This window comes from Canis lupus, chromosome 13, assembly GCF_011100685.1.
Source record: "Canis lupus familiaris isolate Mischka breed German Shepherd chromosome 13, alternate assembly UU_Cfam_GSD_1.0, whole genome shotgun sequence".
Classification (NCBI taxonomy): domain Eukaryota; kingdom Metazoa; phylum Chordata; class Mammalia; order Carnivora; family Canidae; genus Canis; species Canis lupus.
The window spans coordinates 2,802,222-2,812,923 of record NC_049234.1 but is presented as its reverse complement, the minus strand read 5'-3'; the positions used below and the strand labels follow the sequence as shown (position 1 = coordinate 2,812,923).

The window sequence follows — 10,702 nt, the reverse complement described above, 5'->3', positions numbered from 1 at the left end:
GGCGCTTTCACACCTGAGAGGCAGGGGCCAGGCCTGTCCGTCCAGTGTCCCTGTGGCAGAGCCAGGTCTCTGCCGGGTCTCTGTGGAGAGATGGAGAACCACAAACCATAATCGTCCCAAAGTCATCCTCCGGAGGCCACGCCGCATGCTCACCAGGCTGTTTGCAGGCGCCTGACCTCTGGGCCTCACAACACCTCTGGACGTGTGCCTCTCATTCCCCTAGAGAAGAGGCACCCGGAGCTCCTGAGGGTCTGACTTGTCTTGGGACTCAGGGTGCGCACTTCGGGGCTCCCTCAACATGCTGCCCAAGAAAGGGAGCAGGCACCCCATGGGGATGGCGGAGGTGGGCCACAGGGTAGGAAGGAAGAGAAAACTCACGAGGAAGCAGTGGTGGGTGGCTCTGTTTGTAATACGGCGAGCACATTCATATACCCACTCACACATTCATTTTCTAGCTCCAGAGGGCATGCATATTCCCCCCAGCTTTCTGAGAAGAAACGCCTTTTGGCTCTTTTTTCCTTCCTCATAGCCTTGAAGTCCTTAAAAGGTGTCAAGGATCCTTGGTAGTTGCCCGGCCACATTTGTTCAGTAAGGCAGCGAGCACATGGAATAAAGCAGTAAGACTTTACAGTCAGATAACTTTGGATTTCAATCCCAGTCTCATCGCTTAATGACCAGGACCCGGGATAAGGCACTTAACCTCTGTACCTCAGGCTGCCCCTGTATAAATCAGGGGTCATAAGATCTGCTTTCTGACCTTCAGAGGGGAGCAGGCATAGGAGGAGAGACCTGTAGGACTGTCTGCTGCGTGGCCCGGTGCACCTGCATGTTGCTGGGTGCTGTCAAGTCCCTGTGCGACCCCGGGAAGCCCTGCCCTGCTAGCAGGCCCGCTCTCGTGACTGCAGGCATCATGCAGTGCCAAGCAGGCTGTGTCTTTCCTGATCCTACTTGTCCTGCACCAGGGATTGGGGTCAATGCCACAGTTCACATGGCATTGATTAAGGAATATGTTGATTCTTTTAAAGATTTTAATTTTTAAAATCTTTTTTAAAGATGAATTTATTTATTCATGAGAGATGCAGAGAGAGGAGCAGAGACACAGGCAGAGGGAGAAGCAGGCTCCATGTAGGGAGTCCGATGTGGGACTCGATCCCGGGACCCCAGGATCACGCCCTGAGCTACCCAGGTGCCCTTAAGGAACATGCTTTGTCAGAGGAAGGGGCAGCTTGCAGTGAACAACAGATAACCAGAGAAGAGGAATTGCAGGTGTCCACATTCTCCCCATCAGCCATAGAAAGGTGTGTGCAGACCTAGGCTCTGCAGGCCCTTCCGTTTGATCTGCGTTCCATGAAGAGCCCTTTCCCCCCACCGGTTCCCCTTCCTATGAGTAAACTTAGGAAAGCAGCTTCATGGGTGGGCAATACCCCAAGGCAGCTTGGACCAGAGGCCTGGGGGGCGGGAGGCCGTAGCCTGGGACCGAGAGCGTGTTTCCGGGCCTAGGAAGCCAGCGCTAGCCCTGCCCTTTCTCCTGGGCCAGGGGAGCCAGGAAGAGGAGGTGACGCTGCCACCCTGTCCCTCTACATTAAAACTGCACGCGACCACATCTTCAACACTTGGCACTGGATCCCAAGGAGGAGAGAGAGGCAGGCTGCCTAACACCGAGTGACACGAAACATTCACAGAGCAGAGTCGGCTCTCAGCTGAATCACAGGTCTCATTGGGGGATCAAATAGACATCTCCCTCCGGAAGAGGCGACTTGAACTAGAAGTGCTTTATTTTGACTTGGGTGACAGAGTGACAAGTGTGGGCGAGTTCAGATGACTAAGGCTGGTACACAGAGGATGTTTGTCCTCCAAAGCCGAGGCTGCTGACCCCTCTGACGGCTCTCCCGGGACGGAGGGCAGTGCCGCGGGGGAGCCGAGCGGCCGCGTCTGGCCGCGGTCCCGGGGGAGCTAAGGCAACCGATGGTGTCCACTCTGGAGTAAAAGGGCTCGACGGGGGGCCCGAGCCCTGTTCTGAAAGGAACACTGTATGTAAAAGTAGACTAGCCTGGGAAGAGAAGGCAAGCAGCTCCCGATTCCGGGGCGGGCGTCTGGAGGGAAGGCCGCGTCCGCGGAGGCTCGGCCGGCGGCGGGGGTGGGGGTGGGGGTGGCGGTGGGGTGGGGGTGGAGGTGGGGGTGGGGATGGGGTGGAGGTGGGGTGGAGGTGGGGTGGGGATGGGGTGGAGGTGGGGGTGGGGGTGGAGTGGGGTGGGGTGGGCCTCCCGCAGCGCCGGGGGTGGGGGGTCGGAGCCGCTGCGGCCCCGGGCCCCCGCCTGGCGGACGACGAGGCTGCGAGCGCTTCTGCGGAGTGGATTCCGGCGGTGGAATCGCGGAGTCAAAGCTTCAAACCTTTGGTGCAGCCGACGCTGCCACCGCCGCCCGGCGCCTCCCCCTGCGCTCCCCGCGACCGTGCCGGGCGCCCCTCGCCCCTGCCCCCCTCGGGTTACCCGGGGTCGCCCCCGGGGCTGCTGCGGCCCGGAGGTCGGAAGGTCAGCGGCCTCCCGCCGTGTCTCCCCCTCGCGTGGGCGTTCACCGTGTCACACGGTCCCCGCGGGGCGGGTCCGCCGGCCGCGCTGCCTCGGGGTCCGCGTTCCCGCCACGTCCCCCAGAGCGTGGCTGCCCGCGCCGCGGCCGGTGCGGCTGCTGGTCTGGCGGCGCGGGCCCGGCGACCCGGGGGGGCGGGGACCGGGGGGCGGGGGCGGGGGCGGGGGCGGGGCCTGCGCTCGGCCCGCGTGCGGCCGCGGAATCCCGGGTTCTTCCGGGCGAGGACGGAGCACGTGGTGTGGCGCGCTCGTCCCCTGTTCGCGAACCGGCCTGGCTGTCGCCGCCGGGCGGGCCGCCCTTCTCGGGGCTGCCCCACCGCCCCTCCCCCCCCGGCACTGGCCCGGCAGAAGCGGTCCTTGGCGCATCACGAACATTCTGCTGTGACGATTTATGCCCTTCAGCCCGAGGACATTATTTCTCCTCACGTGATCCCTTTCTGCCCTGTTTTCCGAGCGCTCTGATTTGGGAACTTCCCGACCAGCCTGAAGTCCCGAGGCAGGCGTCGGGAGGTCACGGACCGGGGCGGCGGCGGCGGGGCGGGGGGAGACGAAGCGGGGCGGGGGGCGGGGCGGGGCGAGGAGAGGCGGGGCGGGGCGGGGCGGGGGGAGGCCGGGCGGGGCGGGGCGGGGCGGGGCGCTGCAGCCCTGCGGCGGTGCTCAGCCCGCGGAGGAGCCGGCGGGACTCCCGAGCCGAGCCGAGCCGAGCCGAGCCGAGCCGAGCCGAGCCGAGCCGAGCCGAGCCGAGCCGAGCCGAGCCGAGCCGAGCCGAGCCGAGCCGCGCCGCGCCGCGCCGCACGCAGGGAGCCGAGCCCCCGCCCCCGCCGGTCCTTGCTGCAGACTCTCCCTCGTGGCCGCTCTAAGCAGAGCCCGCAGCCAAGGAAGTCCTGGGAAATGTAGTTCAGCCTAGCCTTGCGGACGCGTCGGAAGGCCACCATGACTCCCTTGAAACCTTACTTAAAACTCACATACTGCGCTTAACAGTCCTCTAACACGCACACATCGCTATGTGCCAGCTACTTTTCTAAGCATCTTTTTTTAAAGATTTTATTTATTCATTCATGAGAAACACAGGGAGACCGAGGCAGAGGAGAAGCAGAGGAGAGGCAGAGGGAGAAGCAGGCTCCCTGCGGGGATCCCGACTCGGGACTCCATCCTGGGACCCCAGGATCACGCCCTGGGCCGCCGAAGGCAGGCGCTAAACTGCTGGGCCTCCCAGGGATCCCACTACTTTTCTAAGCATCTTATGAATATTTACTCATTTCATTTTTATGATGCCCCTGGGGGGCGGCTATTATTAACAACCCTGTTTTACAGAGCGAGAAACAGACCAGAGAGGTTAGTGAACTAAGGTCTCGCCGCTGGTGGATGGCAGAGCTGGGCTTCAAACGCGGATAGCCTGACTCCAGGGTTTGGATGCTCCACCATCCCACTCTGCAAAGACAGTATTGCCCTCTAGCCAAATGGACACTTAAAAGTGAAAACTGGTAAGCTGTAGAACTTTGTTTTGGGAATTGTTTTCCTGGTTGTTTTTATTTTGAACTCTCCCGATGGAAATGCTGCTAAGGAATCTGTTCCGGTAAATAGAGGGTCAGGATGAAGACCAACTGCTCAGACACTCTGCATTCTGTGCTCATTTGGTTCCTCTGCTGGAGCATCATGACTGCAGGTCCTGCCCTCTGAGTGATGTGGGCCCTCCGGAGGAGGTGCAGGTGCGACCTCTGTGCTCCTCTGTCTCTCTAGGCTCTTGGACTCCTGGGGGCTGAGTCACCTCTGCTGGGTGTAGTCCGACAGACTGCTTCTGCGTCTTGGAGCTGATAAAGTCTGCTCTGCCCCTGTACTGCTCCCCTGGCTCTAGGCGAAAGCACAGGGTGCCCCATGGCTAGTCAAAGCCTGGGGTCTTTAGCAGGGAACATTAATCCTGCCTCAGCCACCAGGAAGTCACAGAAATGTCAGGCCACCTTCCCTGTTCCTTTATCTCGGATTAAGTGGGCCACCGGAAGGGGTGAGGGAAGCAGGTTTTCCTGCCTGCATTTGTAACCCCACCTTCCTGCCCAGAAGCCCCTTGGCCACATCTTCCTTGAGGACCTGGACGAGTGCAGGGTCGCCCAGTCTCCTCAGCTCCTGGAGCTGAGACCAGCGTACGCCTCAGGCACACAGCCTTCCCACTTACACTCCTGAGTCCCACCACCCGTGGCTGCTGTGGGCAGGGCAGGGTGAAGAGATAACCTTTTGGCCTGTGCTGATCCCCAACAGTGAAAGCTGGGTAGCTGTGTGATTTGGGGGGAATCTTGCAATTGCACAACTAGATCCTTGCCTGCCCACAGGAGCCCCCAAGGCACATGGAGGAGGCAGGCTAGGTAGGACATGACTGTGGGGCCCATCTCAGTGATTCCCAAACTGGAGTGCATCAGAATCCCCTGGGAGGACTAGTACACCACGCCGCAACCCCAGAGCTTCTGCTTCAGTGCGCCTGCGTGGGCCTGAGCATGTGCATCTCTTGCAAGTTCCCAGACGAAGCAGGTACCTGCGGGGAGGGCCTCTGCTTTACTGAGCATTGCCTTCTCCACTGAGGTGTGTCACTGTCCCAGTACAGACAAATCCTGCTGCCCACCCGGCCAGGGAGCAGCCTGGAGGCCCTTCTTTTCTGGCCGCCCCATCGCCGAGTTGGTCAGCATCAGCAAAACCACCTGGACGCCCGAAGCCAGACAGCCGGGAGGCCCCGGCCCTCTGACGCTGATCTGATGGCCTACACAAAGCGTTCACTGCAGCGTGAACTTGCTGACTAGCAGCACCCTGTGCGCTGGGGATGAACCAAATCTTGGTCATGTTAGACCTGTGGATTCCTGGCTGTGAAAGCTGATGAGAAAACTCACCCCCAACCCCAACCCCAGCTCTCTCAGCTAACCTGCCTCCCCGCCACTGTCCTCTCCAGCCTGGCCCGAGGTCTACCAGTTGCTTCCTGTGCTCGTCTCCCAAGACGTGACTTAAAAGTATGCCCCTCAGCTCCCCCAGCATGCTCTCCCTGGGCCCTAAACAGCCTGTGCCCCGACCTAGTATCTAAACCAGAGACACTGCCCAGACTGGCAGAGGGGGTGGCTCAGACCTGCGTTCAGGGATGTCAGCACTGCAGGCAAAGTGTGGAAGCCCGGGAACAGCCGGCTTCTCAGCTGTCCTGAGTCAGCTGAGACCTGAGTCGCCTTCTCAAAGCCTCCAATGGAGGCATAATGAATCCCCTCTCCTTGGCTTGCAGGTAGAGTCACAATTTTCCTATTGTTTCCCCCTCACACCCCTAATGCCATCACCTTGAACATCAGGTGAGGAGTGAGGCATTTGCATATAGGAAGAGCTCCTTGAGCTCCTTGAGCTCCTTGGTGTTTAAACCTGACTGTTCAGCCCATGGGTCTTCACCTGGGCCCTGAACCGTACTCTGTATTAAAGGATGGGTAGGTGAGCCGGTGCTGAGGTGTTCGTCTGTAAAGTGCCCCCAGACAGCATGAGGATAAATCAGAAAGATGGTACCTGCTAACTAGGGTGCCTGAGCGGAAACACTTGAGCTGCCCTTGCTCTCAGCCTCAAGCAAACAAAGAGAACATCCCTCATTGGAATCCTTTTTGTTGAGTATTTTTGCATGGTGCCCAGCCAGGGGACAGCTGCCTAATGTTCACAGCCAATGGCGTATTTCATGGAGCTGTGCTGACTGCCAGAAATTCGTCACTTATTTAACATTTAAAGAAGTTCAGAGGTGGGACACCTGGGTGGCTCAGCAGTTGGGTGCCTGTCTTCGGCCCAGGTCGTGATCCCAGGATCTGGGATCGAATCCCGCATCGGGCTCCTGGGACGAGCCTGCTACTCTCTCTGCCTGTGTTTCTGCCTCTCTGTCAGTCTGTATCTCTCATGAATAAATAAATAAATCTTACAAAAAAAAAAAAAGAAGTTCAGAGGTTCAGAAAACTGTGCGTATGTGATAAATTCTAATCTCAAGCACAAAGAGAAGCATGAGTTTTATGAATACAAAATTAGCTTCTCTCTGCCACTAGTAGTAAATATTAAATAAGCATTTGTTAAGAAATTAATTGGAAAGGGACGCAAATGATCGCTTGCACCAGATCGCAGTCTGACCCTGTGCAAATGCTGTGAAAATGTTGTGTTCATGTATAGTTTTCTGGGTGAGTATTCACAGCTCCCACTGTGTTTTCAAAAGAGCCATGAACAATTCCACCAACTGGAACAGGGTAGGAGCCACCGCTGAAGGATAGAGCTTACGACTCGTCACCTCTCCTTCCTTCCTTCCTTCCTTCCTTCCTTCCTTCCTTCCTTCCTTCCTTCCTTCCTTCCTTTCTCTCCTTTGCCCAACTACCTTCATTCTTGGCTTTCCTTGTCCTCTGATGGAACAAGGAAGCCTGAAACCATTTGTTTTACTAATTATCAGCATCCTCTGGATTAAAATGAGCCAGAAGGGCTTTAGGATCCAAGTAAAATAATAAATATAAACTGCTTTACAAAATCATACAAAAGTAAGGAGTTAAAGAAAAATGAGGAGTTGCCAATATTGTGAATGTGTTGTCATGACCGACGCCTGATCTCTTGACCACTCTGTCCTCGAGCTGTTTGCTTAATGTTGTAAGGACTGAAGTGTGATGCTGATATTAGCTAACGTGGGTTGGTAGCTTACGTCACTTATTCCCCCTATGAACTAAGTAGCATTATCCCCACTTTACAGACTAGAGAACTGAGGCCTGGAGAGTTTATGTAACCTGTCTAAATTAAACAGAGAAGGGTTTGAACTGGAGGCATTGTCACTTTGGTCCCCAGCTTTTAACCATTATTGAGCCATGACGGTGTGCCAGGAGCTATGTGAAGCAGGTGATGAAAATTAACTTACTGAATCTTCACAAATCTATGGAATGAATACTGTGATTGTTCATAACTGAGCCAGAGATTACCTGTCTCCTGCCACAAGGTCACAGAACTAATAGATATTGGGGCTCAGGTTCACCCCAGGGATTCTTACTATACAGTACACACGTTTAACTCTTGCACTGAAATGATAGGCTTTAAGGAGCTGCATAAATCAGCTTCCAAATAACCATTGGGGTGGGCATTCATTTAAGGTGATTTCTGTTATTGGAGGACTTGAGCTATTTTTTTTAAGGTTCAAAATCTCATCCGTGGTGAATAATTTCATCAGCCTTCTCACATCATCCATGATCATGCATTGGCTGCAACAGACATCCACTATATACCTTCATAGAAAGCACTGGACGTGGTGCTGTAGGGGCTGCAAAGATGAACAGGAGCAGTCTGTACCCTCCGGGAGTGTCTGTCCAAGCTGGCAGACAGACACGTGCAGGAAAGCACCATAGAGAGGATGCTTCGGTGGCTCAGCAGTTGAGCACCTGCCTTTGGCTCAGGTCATGATCCTGGGGTCCCAGGATCGAGTCCCACATCGAGCTCCCTGCAGGGAGCCTGCTTCTCCCTCTGCCTATGTCTCTGCCCCTCTCTCTGTGTCTCTCATGAATAAATAGGCAAAATCTTAAAAAAAAAAAAAAAAAAAAAGGAAAGTACCATAGAAAACAGATTGGTGAGATGCCTTGACAATATGTATAGGAGTCTGGAGAGAATTCTGTGGCATTTGCTGGCTGTGGGGTTCCCTGGTCCCCCAGCAGATGGGGGGCAGGTGTGGCGGGTGGGAGGGTTTTAAGTGGCGCCTGCAGCCAGGGGACAGATGCAGGGCTGAGCTGTTACTCAGCCCACTAGCTCCTCTGCTGGTTCCAATCTGTAAGAAAGGATGATTTGGTCTTTGCATCCAGCTGGTCACATGTCACAGGCAGCTCTGTTTTCCCTGCCCATGCCTTCCCTGCCCAGGGCATGGGCAAATTTCAGAACCGGGAGGTTCTGTGTGGTCACACAAGAACAGACCCTTCTCTCAGCATTTCTGGCCCTGTCGTGGGGGCATACAGCCCTTGGGACACCCTTCCCCCACCCATTTCCCAACTGATGATTAACTGTAGCTGAGGACCCAGCATTACATAAGAGGATTATGAAACTGTAACTGGGAGGTAGGTGCTGTGTGTATATAAATAGACACAAACCTCATTGCTGTGCTACTTTAAGACTCAGAGACATCTAGTGGCAGAAAATTATATCTGCAGGCCTAGCAGTTTCTCTCCAAATAAGTGACTTTTAAGAAGTTCTAATTTGTGAAACTTTTGTACATACCCAAATTGGAAAACTTGCATTAAACTACTTTGAAAGAAAAGGAATGTACAGGATTTTCCCTTGTAAGAGTACAGTATTGTCTTTCATTAAAAAGTGCCATATGCCTGCCTGAAGCCTGTTCTCCCCAAAGTTTTATTATTTATTTTTTTTAAGATTTTATTCCTGAGAGACACACAGAGAGTCAGAGACACAGGCAGAGGGAGAAGCAGTAACTTCGATATGGGACTCGATCCTGGGACCCCGGGATCATGCCTTAGGCGAAAGGCAGATGGTCAACCACTGAGCCACCCAGGCGTCCCTCCCCAAAGTTTTAAATGCACATGATTGTGTACAGTGTGTGAAAGAGAAAATTAGGATAGAATGAATCTAACATCCTCTACACACCCGTCACAATGCTGAACTTTTCTTTTTTTTAATGCTGAACTTTTCTGAAGTGATTATGTTTTGTACCAACTTCATAATTACTACCAAATTAGCCTTACAGATGAACCTACATAGCTTGAGCATCTATTAAGCCGAGTATTTAGGAGAATAGGCAATGAGGAAGCTTCCCCACAATACAGACTAGAAAATAAGTTTCCTTGGCTGGAGGGGAAATAACCCTGCAAGAGAAACAATTTAAGGATGGGCATTGGTGGGTCCCCAAGAGACCACAGGCTGAGACCCGGGGAGACTCTGAGATATGCTGTGGAAAGCCAGAGTGAAAGCAGCAGTGGGACTGGTGTTATGCTTCCCTGGCAGCGCCCCGAGGAAGTGGCAAGACTAGAGAAAAAGTGGCTGCACGCCTGACCTGACAGGTGGGGCTTACGCAGCCTCCCAGACTTTCCCATGCCCCAGAGTAACACAAAAACCGCATAGAAATGTGTGGATAGCATAGAAGTAGAAGGCTCACCAAACCTCTTGAATTGCTGACTGAGAACAAAGCGGGGCACGGGGTGGCCTGGCAGCTGCCCACGTGGCCAGATGACATCCCACCGACCAGCAGCACCTCGATAGCAGGAGACTCTCCATTACTCAGATACCAGACTGGGGAAAGAGGTGGAGGAGTAAATCCCACACTGGGCGACCCTATGTTTTGCCACCCCAGTGGGATGGAGATGCAAAATAGATATTAAATCGAGCTATAGAAAATGACAAAAGTATTTGGTACCTGTAATTGTGGACTGAGATGTATGTTACATACTGGCTGTGTATTTATAGAACAAAATAGAACGTTTAGATATAACTATAGGATATTTGGAAGAAAACTATTTCTCTTGATAGTAGCTTAAACACACACACACGCATGCACGCATGCACACGCACGCACACACACACACACACACTTGTGTATTAGTCAAGATCCCTGCTGGAAACAGATGGTACACTCAAAATGAGCAATTTACAAAGTTATGGGGAGAATTCCCAGAAACAAGTAAGCGATCACACAGAACCCGGGGGTTGACCAAAGCGAGAAACTTTATAGCACTACACTTGATGGGGAATGAGGGGGGTATACAGAGGGGATGATGGCTGCCTGGACAGGGCCTCCAAACAGGAGCTGTGGAATTTGCTAGAAGGACACAGTCTACAGCCTGCAGCATATCCTTGGCATTGGTTCAGGGAAGGAACTTGGGGAATATATCCTGATCTCATGCTTCCACTCTCTGATCTTTGCCAGTGCACCCCCATTTGGAAAACCCAGGCAGTGGCCAATAGGCCCAGGAAGTCATCAGTGGTGCCCACGTGGGTCTGCCTCCCCAGGCACAGAAAAGAAAGGAAAAGGGAGAAAGTGGAGTTAGTGGGGCAAATGGAAGGCCCAGCATTAGGGGCTTTGTTCAAACCTTGTCACATAAAATATCTGTTTGTATCTCACCACTGCACCTCCCCACACTTTCTCCTTTTCCCCTCTTCTTTCT

The 10,702-nt window shown here is 54.1% G+C and overlaps 1 long non-coding RNA gene across 1 annotated transcript; it reads left to right on the top strand.

Moving 5' to 3' along the window:
- The first annotated feature begins 1,818 nt into the window (after positions 1-1,818).
- On the top strand, positions 1,819-6,406 carry LOC119864717. Its single transcript, XR_005368254.1, has 3 exons — positions 1,819-2,030; positions 3,900-4,069; positions 4,170-6,406. It is a non-coding gene; the product is annotated as an uncharacterized LOC119864717 (long non-coding RNA).
- Positions 6,407-10,702: the final 4,296 nt, after the last annotated feature.